Raw genomic sequence first — 23626 nt, 5'->3', positions numbered from 1 at the left:
ATATATTCATATATTCACAATTTCTTTTATTGCTCATATATATAAGTAATCACGTGGCCAACACACACACACATATATATATATTAATACTTTTCCTTTAACTTTTATTGAAGACTCTATGGTTGAAGGAAAAAGTCATACGACATGACCAACTGAAAGCAATTCAAGAGACCATAGCAGGATTTCTTAATGACCAGGTCTTAAACCCCGCCGAGGAGTTCTACAATGACATGAACGAAACATGAAAGCTAAACCAGATGGAGTGAATTTGTTATCCTAAGGATATGATAGAATATACAATGCAAGCTTTATTTGTAATATATATACACATATTATATGTACATAAAATAACGTACAATATATGTATATGCATGTAATATATACGTTAGTTTCATACTTTAGTTTGTACAAAATGTTCAAACATTATAAGCGTGTAGAATACGTATATTATTAGCAGCATAGAATGTGTATTCGAAAACCTATTCAGAAAAAACGAATCATCAATTGAAAATAGAAACAAAAAAAAGAAAAAAAAAGAAAACCTTTAGTCCCGGTTGGTACCAACCGGGACTAAAGGGCCGACCCACGTGGCTAGCTGGGAGGCCTCTTTAGCCCCGGTTGGTATTACCAACCGGGTCCCGGGTGAGAAACCGAGACTAAAGGAGGGGCCCTTTAGTCACGGATTCGTGCTCCCGGTTGGAAAACCGGGACTGAAGGGGTTTCCCAACCGGGAGTACAACTTGTTTCTGTACTAGTGTTACCCAATATTTTTTAGAAGATTCCAAAGCTGGTTTTTAGAACTCAATTTTTTAGATACGTTGGAGATACTCGATCTAAAGTGGGTCTTGTTGGAACTACCTTTCCCTAACCTTCCGATCTCCCTATTCTCTTGGTCTCCAACGAACTCTCTGATCCTCTCGTCGCCTCCTCCCGCTCCATGCATTTGTCAGCCAAACTACCATCCTAGACGAAGCCCCGCCAGCCAAGGGTGCCATCGTAGATGTAGCCTCAATGAGTCCTTTGTACTACCATATAGTTTCTATGTGCATTTATTGTTATGCCAACTTAGCTTTTTGCTGATGTGGTAAGAGAGTTATTGAGGAGACAGAATTGGAGAAACGGTTTCTAGTCAAGAAATGACATATTCATGAGGATCCAAACACGAAGAAACAAATGAAAGTACGTTGGGGCCGGCACCCTCCCCACGCTCTCAGATCCCATGACTCCTCCTACCCATCGCCGCGGCCCACCCCAGCTCACCGTGCTCGCCTAACTTGCGACCGTCTACTGTCGCCACCCCACCCCGACTCGCCGCGCCCTTCTGGCTCACGCGTGGCCGTCTGGCAACGTCATCCCACCTTGAAAGGTCCTAAATGGCTAGAGGGGGTAAATAGCCTATAAAAATTTCTACAAATACACTAGAGTAAGAGGTTAGTACACTAAATGGCGAAATTCAATTTTGCTTTAGCTCTACGAGGGTTGCAAGCCACCTATTCAACAATTCTAGTTGCTATGATCATTAGGCACAAACAATGACTATGTCACTACTCACTAAGAGCCCTCAACAAGTCTACACTAAAGAGCTCCACTAGGTGATACTAAACTAGCAAGCAAGACAAGCTCTCAAAAGTAATTACACTAAAGAGCTTGACAACTAGTTTGCAAGGGATGTAAAAGAGTGAGTATGGTGATTATACCACCGTGTCGAGGGAAGAACCAATCACAAGATGAATACCAATTCAATCACCAGGAGAATACCAAAGGGCAAGAGACAACCAATTTTTCTCCCAAGGTTCACGTGCTTGCTGGCACACTAGTCCCCATTATGTCGACCAACACTTGATGGTTCGGCGGCTAATAGGTATCACACACCTAGCCCACCACAAGAGGCGCCGCAAGAACCTACCCACAAGTGAGGTAACTCAATGATACGAGCAATTTACTAGAGCTACCTTACGGCTCTTCATCGGAGAAGGTGCAAGACCCCTCACAATCACCAAAGCCAGCCATGAACAATTACCAACACATGCCGAAGCTCCTCCGCTACTCCAAGCCGTCTAGGTGGCGACAACCACCAAGAGAAACAAGAAATCCACAGCCACAACGATCCCCAAGTGCCACTAGATGCAATCACTCAAGCAAAAGCACTAGGAATCACTCCCAATCTCACTATGATAATAAATCAATGATGGAGATGAGTGGGAGGTGTTTGCTTAGGCTTATAAGGATGTCAAGTATATCAATGTGCCAAGAGAGTGAGCCCCAAGCTGGCCAAAAACTATATATAGAGCCCCTTTGGCTCAAAGAGCCATTGGGAGCTCGCTAACCTGACCAGACTCATTGACCGGATGCACCCTAGCGTCCGGTAAGCCGATGCGTGCCATGTGTCCTCCCTTTAAATGTCATTTGTTCATCTCTAACGGCTAGCTCCCGATCGCATGAATACTTAAGTTAGGATCGGACTCACTCCTTGATTGACTGAACTATGGAGTACACGGCATCAGGTCATGAACAGAAAGGTTCCAGAGCCGATTTCCATTGACCAGACGCGTCAGGTTAGAGACGACCTGACGCGCCCATGCGTCCGATCGCGCCACCACGCTTCCATGCAATTTGTGACCGGACGCGCCGGTCGGTCCCGAGCCAGCGTCCGGTCCTTCTACCCGCTCTCGGACAAGTAGCACCCCTGCTTATAACTGATCGGACGCTACCTAGGGTCAGGTCCCATGTCCGGTGCAGCGTCCGGTCAGTGACTATCTTTTCTTTTTCTATCTCCTCAACCGCTTCGCCCTTGCTTTCAACTTGCTAACCACAAAGCGTAGAACTTGTGTGCACTTGTGTTAGTATTTTTTAAAGCATTTTACAAGGGTCAAAGTTAGCACACCTGGTTTCTAAATGCAATGCATGAATCATGTCATCTAGTGACACTCCATAAACCATTTAGCCAAAGATTTCTCCTCTTTATAGTACGACTGTTGATCCTAAATACACTCACACCCTCTATGGTGTCTTGAGTGCCAAAACAAAAATCTATTTGACACATTTGCCTTGATCAACCTTGTTTTTATTTTTCTCTTTCTTCTTTTCAAGTTGGAGTTTGATCATCTTCAACACATGTCCATCTCCATCTCCATGGACTTCATCACCATACTCCATCACTTGGTATGTACCAATCTTGCTCACATGACACTCATGACAAAGGTTAGTACTTAGGTTTCATTAATTAGCCAAAATCAAACTAGGGCTTTCACCCACCCTGGCTCACGCGTGGCCATCCGATGCCACTGCACCACCCCAGCTCGCAGCGCCCACCTGGCTTGCGCGCGGCCATCATCCGCCACCGCCGTCTATGGACGAGACAAACTTCCTGTCTAGCGTCAAGTTGTACACCGTCGAGAGCGAGAAGAACTCCTCGCCCATGTTCTCGCCGGTGGCCATGCTCAAGCTCCGTCCCACCGGTCACCGTGGCCGTCGATGCCCATCAGCTCGCAGCTCCCCTAACTGCATCTTGGTGGCGTCATCGTGCACCGTCGCGTGTGGAACTCGACGTGCCCGTGTGGTGGAGGAGAAAGAAAACGGGAGCAGAGGTTCCTTGGGTTGGAGCTATGAATGATTGAATAGATCAAGAATAGAGAATTTGCATCGTGGAAGAGCAGTTCCCTGACACAGTGTCCTGGACCATAGAAACCAGGGACGAAGCTACATGTAAATTAGGGAGGTGCAAATGCACCCCTAAAAATTGTAAAAACAGTTATTAGATCCAAAATCTCACCGTACATGCACCTCCATATGAATGTTATATATATATATATATAATTTATTTACAATAGTCGGGTTATTATAACACATGGGGATATTTACCATAACATTATAGTAAATCACTTATTAAGAAGTTACTGTAATCTCGTAAATTAATATAGTAATTATCGTAACTCAAGGTGGCTACAGAATAAGTTATTCTGTAGCCAGCTACAGGGTAGTGTATATATACACCTAGAATATTATTCTACACCGCAAGCCAAAACTGACCTGAAAAAAATACTGAGTAGTACTGAATCACGTTCAGTATCAGTTAGTACTACATCCGGTACCTCAAAATACGGAACGATACTGAAACGCGAATACTGAACAGTACTAAATTCTGTTCGGTATAACAGCTTGGTCTAGAATAGTATTCTTCACCTAGGGTGTAGAATAGCGCGTGTATATATATATATATATATATATATACACACACACCTAGAATATTATTCTACACCGCAAGCCAAAACTGACCCGAAAAAAATACTGAGTAGTACTGAATCACATTCAGTATGAGTTAGTACTACATCCGGTACCTCAAAATATGGAACGATACTGAAACGCGAATACTGAACAGTACTGAATTCTGTTTGGTATAACAGCTTGGTCTAAAATAGTATTCTTCACCTAGGGTGTAGAATAGCGCGCGTAGTAGGGGCAAACGCAAGTTACACGTGTAGGCGAGACGTGACGCTGACACATATTTGTTGACCTCAGTCAATTGTGGACACGCGTAGCACAGACAAATTACATTATTCTTGCACTTCAGCGTTCAGTGGCAAGGGATGAAGCTCACCATGGCGTCAATCAGCTCCTGCGTCCGCTCTCCTGTGCTGGGTCCATGTCAACGGCGAACTTGTTGTGGTAGAATGCATGGCCCATGCCACGGTTTAGTTTTCCAAACGGGCAGCACTCACACTACACGGCACCAGCACTACACAGCACGGCACTATCAGGCACGGCACTGGCACGGTGTCATATGTCGTGCCGTGCCGTGTAGTGCCACTATACCAGACTCTAACCTAGGCACGGCACTAAAGCCCTCAGATAGTGCCGTGCCGTGCCACAGGGCACGGTAGTCCAGCGGACTAGTGTCGTGCCTTGGCACTAAAATCACATCACCATTTCAACAGATCCGAATCAAAAGAACAGTTCAAAAACAAACTTGAAATCTGATGAATCTAAAATCACAAAGAAGAAAACACAAGACAGAGATAACAAAATACCAAATTAAAGGAGCTGTGCAATGGCTGCCTCATTAAAAACCTGTCTAGATAAAATTCACCCTTGTGAGAAACCCTAGACAGAGAAAAAGAGTGCAATCAGCTCCATAAGTTCAATTGTTCATTACATCCACAACCAAATGTCCAAAGCATCCATGTCTTAAGATTACAGAACCATTACATAAATGACTAATCAAGATAAAGTTGTTCAAAGACCTCCTCGAGCTCTTTATCCTCCACCATATGTTGTAGCCTTGTCTCTGCAGCGTCCCAGTCCTTGATGCATGTGAGTGCCTCCACAGTTTCAGGGTTCAACCTCCACCGCCGGTCTTCAATGATCCTGCCAGTGGTACTAAAAGTAGCTTCAGAAGAAATGGTAGAAACAGGCACACTGAAAACATCTCTAGCAAGAGTAGAAAGAACTGGATATGTTAGTTTATGCTGATGCCACCAGTTCAAGATGTTGAAGTCATCATCCATCTGGCTAACTGTGTCACAGTCCAGATAAGCTGAAAGTTCAGAACCAATGTTAGATAAACTTGCTGCATGTAACAAAGTAGTAGCAGGAATAGTCCTGGACATATCAAGATTAGGAGGAAGAGAAGAACAACCAGCTCCAAGCAAACCACCACCACCATCATCATCATATATCTCAGCCCAAGCTGTTCTTTTCTTACCAGATAGGCTTGGAGGGTCAGGCCTTTTCGCCCTAACAGAGCCATACAAATCATCATACTTACGATACAGTTTGAAAAGAAGAGTTCTAGTTTCCACCATCTTATTAGAATAATCAGCATCAGTAAGCAAATTTAACTTCCTAAGAACTTTGTTAAAACCTTTAATTTTAGCTCTTGGATCCAAGATAAATGCAATGCAGTAAAGTTCAGGTATGGTTCTCCAATATTTATTGTACTTATCAATCATAGGTTGGACAACAGTTCTAATATGCTCATCATTTTAATACCTATGCAGGTGTATAGCAATCTTAACAATATGATGAACCATAAGTGGGGCAGTAGGATAGTACACACTAGACAAAGCAACTATTGAGTCATAAAACAGTTCAAGGAATTCTAGTATTTTAGTTGTCATAGCCCAATGCTCATGAGTCAAAAGAAAGGGATCACCTCTTTTTCTAGGATAATTAGACTCAATGAAAGTATAGAAAGATTCCTTGTATGGTAGCAAATGCCTAAGCATCAGGTAGGTAGAGTTCCACCTAACCTCCATGTCCAATCCAAACTTCCTAGGTCTAATACCAGATGCCATGCAATAGCTCTTATATGCAGCAACTCTCTGGTTAGAAAAGTTAATGAATGATATAGCAGTTCTGAAAGCATTAAGCATAGGACTAACAGCAACCAGAGCCTCTTTAACAATCATGTTTATGATATGACAAGCATAGCGTTGATGCAAAAACAGATCAGCACCCAAATACTCTCTAAGTATAGGTTTCAGTTTATCCATAGCTTTAGTATTAGCAGAGGCATTGTCCAAAGTAACAGAAAAAAACTTCTTCAATATAACATAATCATTAAGCACATTACTAACACGTTCAACAATGTTATCAGCATTATGTGATGCATCAATAAGCCTTAAGCCAAGCACCCTTTTTTCAAGTTGCCAATCAGCATTAATGTAATGACCAACAACACTCAAATAATCTTCTTTTGTATTTCCAGACCAGATATCAGAGGTAATAGCAACAGATGAAATGGCATTACTCTTCAAATCATCAATCAAACGATCACACTTTTCATTGAAGTACTTAAAAAGATCTCTAGTTGTAGTTTGCTTAGAAATAGTTGTGTACCTAGGGTTATGAGCAGTTTTTATGTAATCTTCCCAGACCTTAGTTTCCCCAAGATGGAGGGGAAGACCTAACCTAGCAAGCAAACGAACAAGCTGAACACGAGGAACCTCAACCGAATACTCCCAATTATGCATAGTATTGTCCTTATTGAAAGTAATGTGGGACTGAGCCATGCGACATTTCTCACGCTTCTTAGGGCAAGAGTCTTGATGATGGAGAAGGTGGCCAGTCCCAAATCTAGAGTACGCAGAATACTTCTTACGACAGTGAAGACACCGAGCGCCATACTTGACAACCTTACCATTTACCTTCTTGGTGAGCTTCTCGAAATCTTCCCAGCATACTAAGGTAGAAGGGCAGTTAGGCCTGCTGCTGGAGCCGTCATCAACAGCGGCATCGTCCTGGACGGCGCCGCCGGTGTTGGGGGCGTCAGTGTCGTCGACGGGAAGTGGGTCAGCAGCAGTACGGCCGTAGCGTTCCTCGGCAGCACGACGGCCGAAGAGCTCCTCGGCATCCCCAGCGACATCGTCCTCGTCGTCTCCAGTCATCCCGCAGAGGCGCAGCTCGTCGTTGATGGTCATGGAGAGACTGATGTCCTCCTGCTCGTCCGACATCTCGTCATCGCCGGCCTCCGGTCCCTCAACGCCAACGCCTACTAAAACCAAGAACAACAAGAACACCTAGGGTTAATAGAAGATCATGAAGAAATCAAGAAGAAGAACAAAAACGAATAGATCTAGGGTTATGGCTCACCTCTCTTGACGGAGCACCAGAGACAACGACGACGACGATGAGGTCGATGAGAGCGACGAGACAGAGACGAAGACGAACGGTAGTGAATCTCGACGAGAAAGCTACATCGACGGTCAGAGAGAAGGAAGAGTGGTGTAGAAGGCCGTGCCGTGTGCCCGTGCCAGCAATCGCCGCCTTAACCAGCCACCGGGCAGCGGGAAGAAGAGAGGAGAGCGGCTAGGGTTTCAGTCGATGGGAGTGCTCGATGTGGCCATGCGGCTGGAATGGGGATGGAATGAGCTAGGGTTTGGAAAGGTGGGGAGCCAGGAGCGGCGACTGGCTTATAAAGCCGTCCCACCCGACCCCTAGATCTAACGGTCAGCAGGCGGGGGGGGGGGGGGGGGGGGCTCCATCCAACGGCTCGAGGCCGTGCCGCCCCCGTGCCGGCCGTTGAAGTGGGCCGTGCCCGTGCCGTGCCATCGTGCTGGCATCGCGGCCTAGGCACGGGCACGGGGCCGTGCCGTGCTTGGCACGGGCACGGGGCCGTGCCGTGCTTGGCACGGGCACGGTAGCTGCCGGGCCGAGCCGTTTTCGTATCGGGCCAGTTCGTACCGTGCTCGTGTCGGCCCTGCGGGCTTGGCCCGTTTGGAAAACTCAGCACCTCCGTCTCCTTACCAGCAGCACGCAGCGCGTTGCAGTACTCGAGGTTGTCGCGGACGAGGTCATTCTCGGCGACGGCCACCAGCATCGGCGGGAGCGGCACCACCTGCGGACCCATGGGGCACGTGAAAGGGTGCTCCTTGGTGGCGCCAACCGGCCGCGCCATGGCGTTGCACTTGTCCAGCATGTCCAGCGTGAAGAACACCGAGTCTCCCACCTCCAGCTCCGATCGGCTCCTTGTTGCGCGCATGAATCCTGGCTGGATCAGAACGCAACCGGCGACGCACAGGGGCGCCCAGATGCCAGCGCCGTCCTGGCCCACACGCGCGGCGGTAAAGTGGCTGATGTTAGCGCCAGAGCTGTCGCCGACGAGGAACACCCGGGAGACGTCAGCGGCTTCACGGAGCTTATCCGCCTTGTCAGCAAGAGCTCCGTCCTCCGACAGCGGCGACGCCCGTGTCGATGTGTGCAGGCAGGCGGCGCTCGGGCGCGAGCGGGAGCTCGACAGAGACGACCACGACGGGTACTGCGCACGCGAGACGCGAGTAGAAGTGGTGGTACATCACCCAGGAGGGGTGGGAGAAGCAGAAGCCGCCGCCGTGGAGGTGTACGATAACGGGGAGGCGCCCGCCCTTGCGGCCGCGGCCGTTGACCTCGGGGAGGTAGATCCGGAAACTGGGGTCCCCAGGGAGGTCGCGCAGCGTGTGCCCGTCGCGGGGCACGGCGTACGGCGCCACGGGCTGCATCATCGGGAGGACCTCGGGCGGGCCGGTCCACGTGCGGTCGACGCTGCCGTCGTCCAGCACGCGCAGCCAGCCGCACACCTCGTGCACCACCTTGCAGCCTTACTTGAGGAAGTAGAAGAGAGGTGTGAATTAGGTGACGGCAATCATAGTTAGCACCTTAACTAAGACTTGGATAGTGCAATATCCTGAACTAAGGTCCTTCCTTGGATTCACATAATGGGAAATTAAGGTAACGCTTGGTCGAAGAGTGAGGTGAGATAGGAAGGCTCCATTATTCTTGTTTTTTTTAGGATGGGATGGTTCCATCCTAGTTTTTAAAAATAGGATGGCTCTATCCTGACACTGGTCCCATTGTCATTATCATGTCACAGGTAGGATTGCAGCATTCTAGATATTTTCTAGGATGAGTTCGTCCAACATCTACAGAAATATTCTCATTTGTAGTTATTTCATCCCTTCTCGGCTGCCAACCACACACGTTAAACTAGAAAGGGATGATCCTACCTCGTCTTATGAACCAAATATACCATAAAGTTCTAGCCTTAACTCAAGTTGATAAACCAGCTAGTCCAATCAAATTGATTGACTTCCCCAAGCTGTTGACAGAACACAAAAGATAATATTGTCACCGTTTTACTAGGTTTGCCCCTGTAAATAAAACCCAAGTCAAAGAGTGTTTGAATTGGATGAGTTGACGGTGCTCTGCATGCACTGGACCTGTTTGGTGGGGCACCAGACGTGCACAGTGCCCTGGTTTTATGTTGAAAATTAATAGGACCGGCACATTGATGTCCGGTACGTGTGCACCGAACAGGTGGCCCTGTGGTGTAGTATGGGCGTGCACAGTGTTGATGCATTCACCGGACGTGTCCGGTGCTAGGCACCACAATATTCTACCAGAGAGCGTTGCAAATGCTTCCTCGGCAGCTTCCACTCAGCAAAGGTACATGTCCGGTGAGCATCGGACTTGCTCACCGGACACGCTGTATAATAACCGCTAGTTGTCAGAATTAGCGATTGGAGCCTCACTGGACATGTCCGATGCCGAGACCAGGACTGCCCTAGACAGGTCTGATGCTCATGTTTTCTATGAGTGGAGGGGCAACGGCTAGTTCCTTGGCTTAGGGCTACAAATACTCTTCCATCTCGTGCATTGAGTTTCTCTTGGCATTCTGAAGTTTCACCTACACCCTTGTGTGTCCAAGAGAGAGCTTTGGCCTATTAGCGTGATTTGGATTTGCTAATTCATGATTAAGAACTTCATTAGTGCTTAGAGAGTAACAAATGTGCATCCATTTTTCTCATTAGGCTTGGTTAGGTTAAGTGAGAGTTTATGCTTGTTACTCTTACTGATCAGTGTCACCTAGACGGCTTGGTGGTGTTGAAAGCTTGATGATCTCTTGCGGGCGATTCACTGTGCCGCAATGGCGAAGAATCAACCCATATATAGCACTTGGTCTTTGTTTGGATCAAGGGGGAACTATACCCTTGCACATTTGCTCCAATGAGGACTAGTGGGGAGTGTTGACTCTCCGTCTCTGATACCTCGAGAAAACATCACTGTGTTCCTAACCCTCTCTTTACTTTGAGCATTTATATTTGTGCAATTAATTTCATGTGTTTATATTCTTAGCATTGCCATACTAGCATAGAGTTGGAACTAGGGTGCAAAACTTTATGAGTAGGCTAGAAACGTAATCTAGGCACAAGGGGTGAAATGGACTAAGTGAAAGGTTTTAATTTCGTGACAATTTTAGATTACCTCAACCTCCTCCTGGGCATCTTAATCCTTTCAACATTGAGTGTTTATTCTTGTGCATGCTTTGTGTGACCTTTAACTTTGTAGATTAGCTTAGACTAGTTTATAAGATTAGCTCAGACTAGTTTATAAGATTAGCTCTATGTTGCTGAACTCTTCGTGGATTTAAGGAGCAAGTGTGAAAGCAAATTAGAAAATCTTAGCACATCTTGCTAGAACTAGTTTATTAGTTTTCAAGTAGTTTTACTTGAGCCATAGGTTTATGTTTTTTCATTAAACACACAATTCCACCCCCTCTTGTTGCTCGGGGGAGCTTTTCAATGGCGTTGATGACACAACCATGTGGTCCAGGTTGAAGTAGTTATTGTATTTTATAAATTGATAGAGCATATTATAATCATTTAGACCTTTTCCATTCACTGCAGAGTATGTACATTATTCTACAACCTAACTATATTGATATATTTCAAAATATAAATAATAATTTGTATTTTCTAAAACTAATAAAACAGTTTCTTTTGCGCTAATTTAAATTTAATTCCCTCCTGTGCAAGTTGACGTTTAATACTCATAAATTTAAACTCCACTAATAATTAATTTTGCCATACAAAGTGTCCACATGAGCATCCCACTAGCACATTCAACTATCTCGTCATGCAAAGTATCCACATCAACATCAACTAAAACGCATCCCACTAACACATGCCGTTATGTCTTCATTCAAGCTATTTACATTAGCAAACCACATCATTTACTAACATATATTTAGTTGTCCATATCATAATGCTAAAAATCATCCACTAACATGTATTATGATATTTATTCAATCATATTAGTAAATATAAGTAGTATAAGTTCACCGGCCATTCCCGCAGCAACGCGCGGGGCATTCTTCTAGTTTTCTTATTGTTTTAAGGCAAATACTGATTTTACTAACATGGGCATGCAGTTCCGCCTCCACGAGTTCATGTACAAATATTATCACATTGCAGATACTTCTCGGTTCATGGAATAGTTGTCTCAGGGAACTGTGCAGTATTCAAGAATCAATGCAGAAACTTAATACACCAGAAAAATTGAGACCCAGCACAATGTCTATTAGCTATTACATATAAGACTAAGTGACTAACGTAGTCAATAGAACCCTCTTTAGTTATCATTTTAAATTTTACCATCTCGTGTCCTATATAGTAAGACAAGGCTTGTGACAGAGAACAGATTAGCAAATAAACCCACAACAGTGGCATCCACTTCTTGTGAACATAGGACGAGTCTTGACTCATGACCAAACATTTCTGCTCATGTGTCCACAGACCTGGAGGCCATATGTCAGTTTCAAAAGCTGTTATAACCTCCAAACCACACATAGTGGACAGTCTCTTTCTCCTTTCTTAAAGTGTCATGTGGGGCCACACCTATACAAGGAAAAGACGTGCCCGGGATGGCCGCAGAGCCACTGAGGATCTAGGCGTAGTCACCATGTTGGCAGGCGCGCCAGCTGAGGATATGCGTGATCACCCAGCATGTAGGTCAGAAAGAAATGGCAAGTAGATAGAAGAAAATAATAGTCTATCAATGCCTTAGAATTAGGAGCAATTAGCTCCAATTTGTAGTGCCGAATGGCCTATATATGAGAGTCATCAGGATGAACAAGAATCAAGCAAGAATTATTACCTAATCTCTCTTCTTCCTCCGAACCGACCGGAGCTGAGGGGCAAAACCTCGCCCAGCTACCACGGGTCACGGCTACAAACTCCGTAGTCGGGGTCCTGCTAGTCTCGGACCTAACGTCCTTGACAACCTGGTATCACCATCTAGGCCTTCCTCGCCTAGCCGATCATCCTCGTCTCCGCCGCCGCTCCGAGCATCTTCTGCCCTGCCCACCCCTCACCAAGCCGCTGCCATGGGAGACCGGGAGGCCGCCCTCCAGGCTACTCTGGATGCCCTGGCCGTCACCCTCAAGTCTCTGTAGGCATCAGTCGACGTCAACTCTCAGGCGATCCAATGCCTGAATGCTGCCCAGCCGGCGTCGTCTTCCTCCGGCAACAAGTCCGCCACAGGGGAGCACCACCAGGACCGACTGCCACGATTCCATAAATTGGATTTTCCGCGGTATGACGGCAAATCCGATCTGCTCATCTTAATTAACCGTTGTGAATCCTACTTCCACCAGCAGCGCATCATGGAGGAGGAGAAGGTTTGGATGGCCTCCTACAATTTGGAGGAAGGTGTAACAACTCAAAAATCTACACACCAAAAATCACAACTACAAAATTTTTGTTGTTATCCTATGCAATATTGAGTGACATTTGTAGGAGCTAACCCTAAGTGTTGCATTAGTTGTAACCCAACTAAACAATTTCATGAGCATGGCAGGTCATTTGTTAATTATGTTTATTTAATTTCTAACAAATAAAGTGTTGCATACATTGTTAACTCAAATTGTGATTTGGATTTCCATTTGCTTTATGTTATGCTTAACAACTCCTTTAAAGAAATAAACCATAAAGTAATTATTAATCAAACCAAAGAATAAATGCATAAAGAGAAAACTATTCCCATTTTTGTATAACAAAAAAACTCCACTAGATCTGAATTCAAATTCTAAAACAAAATTTGAATTCAAAACAAAGAAGAAGAAAAACAAAATAGAAAAAGAAAAGGAAGAGGGAAGCCTCGCAGCAGCCAGGCCTGCTCGGCTTCGCGGCCCAGCCAGCCCGACCACGCCCGCCTTGCACCCAGCACGCGCGCACGTGGCCCACGAGCCGGCCCAGCACGCGCTCACGCCCGCGCGCCCGTCTGCCTCACCTGCAGCCGCCGCCACTCGGGCCCCACGCATCAGCCACTCCTAGCCACAGGATCATCTTCCTCCCCACGCCGATTCCTTCTCCGACCAAGCCCCGACCAGCGTGGCAGGTGCGGGCCAGGGGTCACGCTGGGAGCATGACCCTGTCTCCCCCTTGCGCCGTGCCTACGCAACCACACGCGGGCCGTTGGATGCGATGCACGCGCCTCCACCGCTCGATCGCCGTCCAGAGCTTTGGAGCTCGGCTATAAAAGCCCCGGCCTCGAGAGCCCTAGAGCTTTCCCATCGCCCTGCCGCCACTTAGTGGCCATCCACTGCACACTCGAGCCAAGAGAGGGAGGAGGAAGAAGCAAGGAGGAAGAAGTAGGAGGGAGAAGGGAGCCGCTGCGGGGGGGGGGGGGGGGGGGGGAAGAAGCTCGCCGGAGCCGGAGCCAGAGCGGACGACGCTGCGCTGCACTACATTGCACTGCTTTCGGAGCTACACGGCCGCGACCCGCCACCGCACCGCCATCCTTTCATCTTCAACACCAACGGTGAGCCCCGGTCTTTCCCTGCTCGCCGCCAGACCATGCTGCTCCGGCCATGGCGCTCCACACCGGGAGCGCGTAGGCCAAGGCCGTCTCCGGCCTCTGGGAACATGCGTACTCACGCGCCCATCCACGACTACACCTAGACCGCCTCGTTGGTGCCACGTAGTGCTCCTGCGTGCCTCACCGTCGCCACCATGCCACCGTGGCCGCCGTAGAGCCCCTACCGGCCACATGGGGACCCGAAGCCCCGCCTTGAGCCCCTGGACGCCCTCGCCGTGCCCCCACGGATCCGTAGAAGCCCTTATCCACCCCGTTGAGCCACCAGGGAGCCTACACGCGTGACCTCACCACCGCGCGAGCACCGCCGAGCCGCCGACCACCGTAGCCAAAGCCCTAGGAAGCACCGGTCGCCACTTCGACCCCACCACCGTACTCACCGAGGACTGGTGAAGCTTTTTCCCACCTCAATTTTGCGCTAGCGCCGTTGTGGGAGCTCACCAGTGAGCTCACCACTAGCGGGAGCATGCCGGGGAAGGAAGCAGGGGATTTCCCCTCGCCGGCCGCACACGTACATGCACCCAGTACACGTAGACCATGCCGAAGGAAGGAAGGGTGGACTCGGTCCACCGAGGACCCAGCCTATGGTCCATGGACCATGAACATAGGTCCACCATGAGCCACATGGAGTAGGCCAATCTATGAACCAAAGCCCAGTAGAGGCCCAAGGTCGTAACGTGGCTGCACCGATGCACGACACGTGGCGGGCTAAGCCCAGCCCATACCCAGGCCCAACCGGCCCAGTTCAGACCCGATCCATGTTGAACGTTGACCGGTCAACATTAACGGTTGACCTGGCCCCACACGTCAGCGACACAGAGACTCTGGACCCACTCGTTAGCGAGTGACGTCATGCTGACGTCACGACAATGTCACGCGGGACCCACCTGTCAGTAACAACACAATTGAGGTGACGTCATGCTGACGTCAGTTGCTGACGTCAGCAGCACTGGCCCCACACGTCAGTGACCCTGACCCGTTGACCGTTGACTCACCCGTTGACTTGACATTGACTCTGACCGGACCCACATGTTAGTGACCTAAGAAACCCTGGCCCACCTGTCAGAACGATGACGTTGATGACGTCAGCAGGACCCCCCCCACTTGTCAGCTCAGAGCCGAGCCAATGACGTCATGTTGATGTCATGCTGACGTCAGCATGCAACGTGGACCAATCACAATGTGACACGTGTCAGCCCAGGATTAATTCAACCTTTTCCATTTTCAAAGATGATTTAAACTTCAGAAATTCATAACTAATTCATATGACCTCAAAAAAATACGAAACCAGGACCAAAATTCATCTAAAATCGAGCTTTACGCAATGAACCCATGTTTGAGTGCATTTGACTCTTTTGAATTTTCATTACTTCTTTGTGCTATTCTATAGATGTCGCTAACGCGACTATAATACGATCGTTGCAGACTCAGAGGAGAACCAGACGGACGAGGATCGTGAGTACCATGAGGAGAATGGAGAGGACTACACTAAAGGTGCCACATCCCACCCAATCTCGTAGCACCTATTACGTATGGCTAATATAGAACTGTTATTGCTTTACTTTACTGCTACAATCATACTATGATAGGACTTGCATGGTAGTATGCTTACTTGAAGGCCTTTACCTTGACGCAACCTTACCCCTTCATACCCTGCTATTAGGCTAGACCCACGCTTACTGCTATATATTTCATTACTTATACTTCTACTACGCTTATACTACATGCGTGGTGGAAACTGGTGTTATCTGGACTATGGGGAGAGTGCTGCGTGTGTGACTTGGGTGTGTGGAGGGTGAGGGTTGTGTCGACCAAGTTGGAGTATACAACGAGCCTGGGGCAAGTCTTGCCATGTGGTGCTACCTGGGCACCCCTGGAAATGGATTCTTGTGGTGGGTAAATGGTATATGAGGTGGTCCTGGGTGTGAACCTGTGATGGGAGGAGCCCGGGGTGGAGGTGCTGTGGTGGCATGACAAATGGAAACCCTGATGAGGACATTCTGGCTTGGTCATCCCTAAGGACTTACTAGTACTCAGATTCATCGGGAAGCCTTACGTACCACTCGCCCTATATGGTGCGGGACGGTCGGACTACTTGGTAGGATATTGCCACTACTGCTAGGTTGATAGCGGACAGTGTAAGGAGGTATGGGGCACAGAGGATTTCCCCCACACCCTTCCGAGACTTCATGGAGACCTTGTGGACCTGGCTCATGACTCACAGTTTCAGCCACCCTAGACTAGACTTGGGGTGTACCAGGGCTGAATGGTAGAGTGGCATTATCCTAGGCTAGCAAGTGGCCGGAATCAGCCTAGTTGACGACAGTCAGCGAGGAAGGCGGATCTTATGGTTATGTAAAACCTCTGCAGAGTGTATGGTTAATCGATCGATACATATGCCGACTTGTCGGCTATGGACCTTTCCTGGGTTTTGCTTAAACTAGATAGTGAGATGAGTCCTTCTCTTCTTCCCCGTGAGAGAGTGTCGGTCGTAGCCAGGGGCTACGGGCCTTGAGACAGTGCCGAGAGGGAGTTGGCCTGTCGACTGAGCGATGGTATTATGGTGATGTGGTGATGACATAGAGATGGTGGTATATAGATCCCAGGATTGAAACCTGGCTCTGGATGAAAATGGTGTGGAATGGGTGTGGGAATGGTGTTAAAACTTGACCAACTATTATTATATACTTGACATGCTAAGACATAGGAAACCCCAGCCTTATAGATTCCTTTTGATTATATCCAACTTGCATCCAATTTCCACAAAGCAAATACTCATAGGGTGGGAGGGGCCAGTACAAATCGTACTGATAAATTTTGGCACACAGGTTCCGCTGAGGAGTATAGCTCCGAGGAGTTTGATGGTTGAGGGGTTCGTTCCTACGCTCGAGTTGACGATCTTATCTTCAAGCTGTTCTGAATGAATGCTACTTTTGATTCCGCCAATGCGGCGATGTAATAAGTTATGTAATTTCACTCTATTTGTACTCTGATATTATCGTTGTATGGATGAGGTATTCGACTAGAAATTTGGGTAATATGATCTACAACGGTCTTATTACACTTCGACTCTGTGGATTTCCCTTCGCGGAAATTAGGTCGCTTCAGAAGCTGCCCAGATGTGGTACATCCAGATACAGCAGGACGACGGAATTCTGTTGTGCGTCGCTTCAAGGACTTGCTGCACCTGCGCTATGGACCTCCTCTGCGCTCGAACCCGCTCGGCAAATTGGCGGCGTGCAAGTGCACGGCACCATCGCGGAGTACTAGGATCGCTTCCAAGCGCTCCTCCCTCGCGTAGGTCACCTAGACGAGGAACAACGGGTCCAGCTCTTCACCGCGGGCCTCCAACCGCCGCTCAGCTTCGACGTCGAGGTGCATAATCCGCAGTCCTTCGTCGGAGCTATGAGCCTGGCGCGCAAGCTCGAACTGTGGGAGCAGTACGTGGCGCCTCCACCTCACGTGGCACCCCGAGCATTCTTACCGGCGCCCGCACCGCGTCTTGCTCTACCGGCGCCGCCCGTGGACACCACAACCGCCCCAGCCACAGTCAACGTGGAGGGCCAACCGGTCAAGCGCCTGACCTAGGCCGAGCAGGAGGAATGCCGTCGCTTGGGCCTCTGCTACAACAGCGACGAAAAGTTTGGCCGGGGGCACAATCGGGTCTGCAAGCGCCTTTTCTTGCTAGAGGGTGTTGTGGAGGACGACGAGGACATTGAAGAGGGCACCACCGAGACAAGCCCCCACTTCTCGCTCCTCGCCATCACCCGCGTCCACTTCAGCAATACGATGCAAATCCAGGTTGCGCTGGGCGACACGTCCCTCATCGCACTCCTTGACTCCAGATCGACTCATAATTTCATCTCTGAGGCAGCCGCACAGCGCATAGGACTTCCTCTGCAGCACCATCCTCATCTGATGGCCACGGTGGCCAACGGCGAGCGCGTCTCCTGCCTAGGCATCATTCGCCAGGCCACGCTCACCATCAACGATGACACCTTCACCGTAGACCTGTTCGTCATGCCTCTTGTTGGCTACGACGTGGTCCTTGACACGCAGTGGCTCACGTCGCTGGGGCCGATCCTCTAGGATTTCCACACGCGGACGATGACATTCAAGCCACATGTGCATGATGTCTGCTGGCATGGGATGGTAGGCCCTGCCGCACCTGGCCTCTGTACAACTACTGCCAGCGCCACCCTGCTGGACGAGCTCATTGACTCCTTCTCCGATGTCTTCGTCGAGCCCCATGGGCTACCTCCTCCTCGTAGCTGCAACCACAGCATCATCCTCCTGCCAGGATCGTAGCCCGATGATGCATAAGGACGAGCTAAAGCGGCAATGCGCCGCCATGCTGGACCAGGGCTCATATGCCGGAGCTCCTCAACCTTCTCTTCCCCGGCCCTCCTCGTCAAGAAGGCCGATGGGTCATGGTGTTTCTACGTCGATTACCGCGCCTTGAACGCAATCACCGTCAAGGATGCTTTTCCCATCCCAGTGGTTGATGAGTTGCTGGATGAACTCCATGGCACCAAGTTCTTCACCAAGCTAGACCTTCGCTCGGGCTACCACTAGGTCTGCATGTGCCCCACCGACATCGCCAAGACGGCGTTCCACACACACGATGGGCTGTATGAGTTTCTGGTGATGTCGTTCGGGTTGTGCAACGCTCCGGCCACGTTCCAAGCACTGATGAACGACGTCCTGCGCCCATTCCTTCGCCAATTTGTGCTCATGTTTTTTGATGACATCCTCATCAATAGCTCATCTTGGGCGGATCATCTCTGGCACCTCCGTGCCGTCCTCACCATGCTGCAGCAGCACCGACTCTTCGTCAAGCGTTCGAAGTGCGCTTTTGGGGTCGCCTCCATCTCCTACCTAGGGCATGTCATATCCGAGGCTGGCGTCGCTATGGATCCTACCAAGGTGCATGTGGTCCAGGACTAGCCCCAGCACCGCTCGACGCGTGCAGTACGGGGCTTCCTTGGCTTGGCGGGGTACTACCGCAAGTTCGTCCATGACTACGTCACCATTACGGCTCCCCTCACGACGCTGTTAAAGAAGGGTTCCGCTGGACTCCAGACACCACCACGGCATTCCAGGCCCTCAAAGCCGCAGTCACCTCGGCTCCGGTTCTGTCCCTACCGGACTTCGACAAGCCATTCGTCGTCGAGTGCAATGCATCGACCCACGGGTTCGGGGTAGTGCTCATCTAGGAGAAACACCCGATCGCCTACTTTAGCCGGCCCGTCGCGCCGCGACACCATTCCCTCGCCGCCTACGAACGGGAACTGATCGGTCTCGTCCACACCATCCGTCATTGGCGTCCGTATCTCTAGGGACGTCGCTTCCTGGTGCGCATGGACCACTACAGCCTCAAATTTCTCCTCGACCAGCGCCTCGCGACGATCCCACAGCATCATTGGGTCGGCAAGCTCCTCGAGTTCGACTTCACCATTGAGTACAAACCCGGCGCTACGAACACGGTGGCTGATGCCCTCTCACGCCGTGACACTAAAGAGGGCATTGTCCTCGCCATCTCCGCGTCGAGCGCCTCCGCTAGGCTCAGGACACTAATCCGGCCCTCGTCGCCATCCGGGATGAGATCACTACAGGCACCCCGGCGGTGCCGTGGTCCCTCATCGACATCATGGTGGCCTATGATTCCTGCCTCTACGTTCCGCTGGCGTCCCTACTACTGTTGGAAATCATGACCGCCGTGCACGAGGACGGCCACGAGGGTGTGCAGCGCACCATGCACTGCCTCCGCCGTGACTTCCACTTCCCCGACATGCGCCACATGGTCCAGGACTATGTCCGAGCTTGCTCCACCTGCCAGCGATACAAATCGGAACATCTTCATCTGGCTGGCCAGCTCATGCCGTTGTCGGTCTCGAAGGCAGTCTGGGCCGACATCAGTCTGGACTTCGTGGAGGCGCTGCCACGCGTCGGGGGAAAATCTGTCATACTGACAGTGGTGGATCGTTTCAACAAGTATTGCCACTTCATTCCCCTGGCTCACCCGTATTCTGCAGAGTCAGTGGCCTAGGCTTTCTTCACTGACATTGTTCGACTCCACGGCATGCCTCAGTCGATGGTGTCCGACCGCGATCCGGTGTTCACTTCCAAGTTCTGGAGGGAGCTGATGCGCCTCATGGGCGCCAAGCTGCACATGACAACGGCTTTTCATCCGCAATCGGATGGCCAGACGGAGGCAGCCAACCATGTCATTGTCATGCACCTTCGCTGTTTCACCGACGACCGGCCTCTTCAGTGGCTTCACTGGCTGCCATGGGCGGAATACATCTACAACACGGTCTATCAAACTTCGCTCCGCGCCACGCCGTTCCGGGTGGTCTACGACCGAGACCCGCCTACCATTCGGTCCTATGAGCCGGGCGAGACTCATGTCGCTGCCGTCGCCAAGAACATGGCAGACCGCGACGAGTTTCTGGAGGACGTCCGCTACCGGCTTGAACAAGCCCAGGCGGTACAGAAGCTGCACTACGACAAGTTGCACCGGCACATCTCCTACGCAGTGGGCGACTGGGTTCTACTCCGTCTACGCCATCGCCCGACCACCTCACTGCCCCCGGCGACCACAGGGAAGCTCAAGCCCCACTTCTTCAGGTCGTACCGCGCCACCGAGCTCATTAATGAGGTTGTCATGCGCCTCGCCTTGCTGCCGCACACTCGGCTGCACGACGTCTTCCACATCGGCCTCCTCAAGAAGTTCATCGGTGATCCGCCGGCTACACCGCCACCTCTCCCGGTCATCAACAACGGCGCCGCTGTTCCGGAGCCTGAACGAGCACTGCACATCCACCTGGCCCGCGGCGTTCGATAGGTGCTCATCCAATGGAAGGGCAAAACTGCGGCCTCTACAACCTAGGAAGATGTGGACTCCTTCCTCCACAAGTACCCGACGTTCCAGCTCGAGGACAAGCTGCTAGTCGAGGGGGGGAGGGAGAGATGTCATGTGGGGGCCACGCCTATATAAGGAAACGGTGCGCCCGGGATGGCCACAGAGCCACTGAGGATCTGGGCGCGGTCACCATGCAGGCAGGCGCGCCAGCTGAGGATATGGCGTGATCACCCAGCATGCAGGTCAGGAAGAAATGGCAAGTAGATAGAAGGAAATAATAGCCGATCAAGGCCTTAGAATTAGGAGCAATTAGCTCCAATTTGTAGTGCTGAATGGCCTATATATGAGAGTCATCAGGATGAATAAGAATCAAGCAAGAACTATTACCTAATCTCTCTTCTTCTTCCTCCAAACCGACTGGAGCTGAGGGGCAAAACCTCACCCAGCTACCACGGGTCGCGGCTATGAACTCCGTAGCCAGGGTCCTGCTAGTCTCGGACCTGACGTCCTTGACATAAAGACACTGAAAGATTGTGCGATTTCAATTTGTGATCATCATGCTTTACCTCTATCAACCTGTCCATATCATCTCAAGAAGTGGTTTCCTCACATTTTAGCACAATACAGTAACACGAAACACTGAGCCTAACTATTGTATACTCACCCTGAGTTGCCAATGCATCTCATTCCCTCTTTCTTCCACTATTGTATACCGTACTCTATTCTCTTTACCCTTTAATTTAATGCATACACTGCAGTAGTCAGGTGTGTGCCCCAACAGAGTAGCTTTTGTTCAAGCACTTCAGACTCAATTGCTTGTTATATGGAACCTATCAGCATCTAATTCAACTGAATTATATCCAGGAAGCTTGTTGACTTTAACTTCTTTCATGAAGCCTCTTATTCTCTCTGCATCACTATACCTCCCAGCATCTGAATATATGTTTGCCAAGCTCATATAGTAGCCACTCTTTCCAGGAGACATGTCCATCAATCTCTTTGAAACCAATTCAGCAAACTCCATTTCTCCATGCACTCGGCAGGCTGCCAGTACACCTCCAAGCATGGCCTCGTCGGGCTCAAAAGGCATTTCCTCTATGAGCTTCACAGCCTCAACAACATGCCCTGCTCTCCCAAGCGTGTCAGCCATACAAGAGTAGTGTTTCAGTTCAGGCTCAATACCCCACAGTTTCATCCCCTTGAAGATTGCATATGCTTTGTCCACCATGCCTGAATGTGCACCAAGTTTCCTTGAGCTGCCATTCTATCCAAGAGTCTCAATGCAACATCAGAATGCCCATTCAAACCATGACCAAGTATCAGCGCACTCCACGAGATAACATCCCGCCTAGGCATCCCAGCAAATACCCTCTCGGCGAATGCAAAGTTCCCACACTTGACGTACATATCCACAAGTGCGTTCCCAAGGGACAGTGGAATCCCTAGAAACCTCCGGAAACAGCAGGCGTGCACACTTCTTCCATGGCGGCGCCATCCGAGCTGCCCACAAGCGAGCAGCAGACTGACCATGACCACCGCGTCCAGCTCTATCCCTGCTGCCACCATGCTACCAAAGAACAGCAGCGCCACGCCTGGTTCCCCTCCCTGCGCGTAGGCGGACAGCATGGAAGTCCACAGGACCGCGTCCCGCTCGCGCATTCCGTCGAACAGCCTACGTGCGTCCGGGAGGTTCGACAGGCCCGCGTAACAGAGCACGAGCGCAGACGCCACGAAGAGGTTTTCCTGGGCGCCGAGCTTGACGACGAGCGCGTGGGAGGTGGAAGCTAGGCCCGCGGCGCCAGTGAGCGTGCAAGAGCGGAGCACGGGGGGCAGGGTGAAGTGGTCCGGCCGGACGCCCTGCGCGAGCATGTCCCGGAACGTGCGGAGCGCCTGCGCGGGGCGGCCGGAGCACGCTAGCGACGCGAGGAGGGAGTTGAAGGAGGCAAGCGTGGTGGCGGGGGAAGGCGGCATCCGGCATCCAGCGCAAGGAGAGAGCATTATTTAGAGAAGCATTTGAATACAAATTATTTTCTATATCTTTTTACTATTCAGCAATTTTTCTATATTTTTTTTGCACTGCAGAGGGAGAAATCTATAATAGAAGATGACTATATTTAGATAATCAATTAAAGAAGTAGTTGAAGAGTACGGAGAGAGTCTATTAGAGTTGCTCTAACCTTCCAACATTATATAAACTTTAAAACCAGATATTTTACGTTTAAAATCTACTTGGTTTAAAAGTGGTTTTGTAAGGCGGTTTCTTCCTTTGTTTAGTTAAACAATCAAATATTTTTGAACTTGGAAAAATTTCTAAGCTTAAAAAAATTCCAAAAAAAACCTTTAAGACAGATTAGGATAAAACAAAATCCAAATAAAAAATTTAGAGCTCATGCAAAAATCTTTATTAGCTTCTAAAAAATAGATTATCTCTTGGAAAAAATATCTTATAAAATAAAAAATTTGCATACATTCTAATTGATGTTTAAATATGTTTTCAAACTTTTTATAACAAAAAATATGAGATGCAATAGAAAAGCAATGCAACATACATTTATGCCGAGTACATTCATGCAAGTTGTATGTTGTGCTTTTACGTGGAAAGTTTTCAAAACATGTTTACATCGATTAAAATGT

The 23626-nt window shown here is 49.4% G+C and overlaps 2 pseudogenes; both read right to left on the bottom strand.

Moving 5' to 3' along the window:
- Nucleotides 1-4573: 4573 nt before the first annotated feature.
- Nucleotides 4574-14753, bottom strand: LOC136510869 (probable carboxylesterase 17; annotated as a pseudogene).
- A 6970-nt stretch (nt 14754-21723) lies between these two features.
- LOC136511629 (pentatricopeptide repeat-containing protein At4g14170-like) lies at nt 21724-22963 on the bottom strand (annotated as a pseudogene).
- Nucleotides 22964-23626: the final 663 nt, after the last annotated feature.

The sequence above is a fragment of the Miscanthus floridulus genome, chromosome 16, assembly GCF_019320115.1.
Source record: "Miscanthus floridulus cultivar M001 chromosome 16, ASM1932011v1, whole genome shotgun sequence".
Lineage (NCBI taxonomy): Eukaryota > Viridiplantae > Streptophyta > Magnoliopsida > Poales > Poaceae > Miscanthus > Miscanthus floridulus.
The sequence above is the reverse complement of the archived record's forward strand: the minus strand, read 5'-3'. Positions and strand labels throughout refer to the sequence as shown.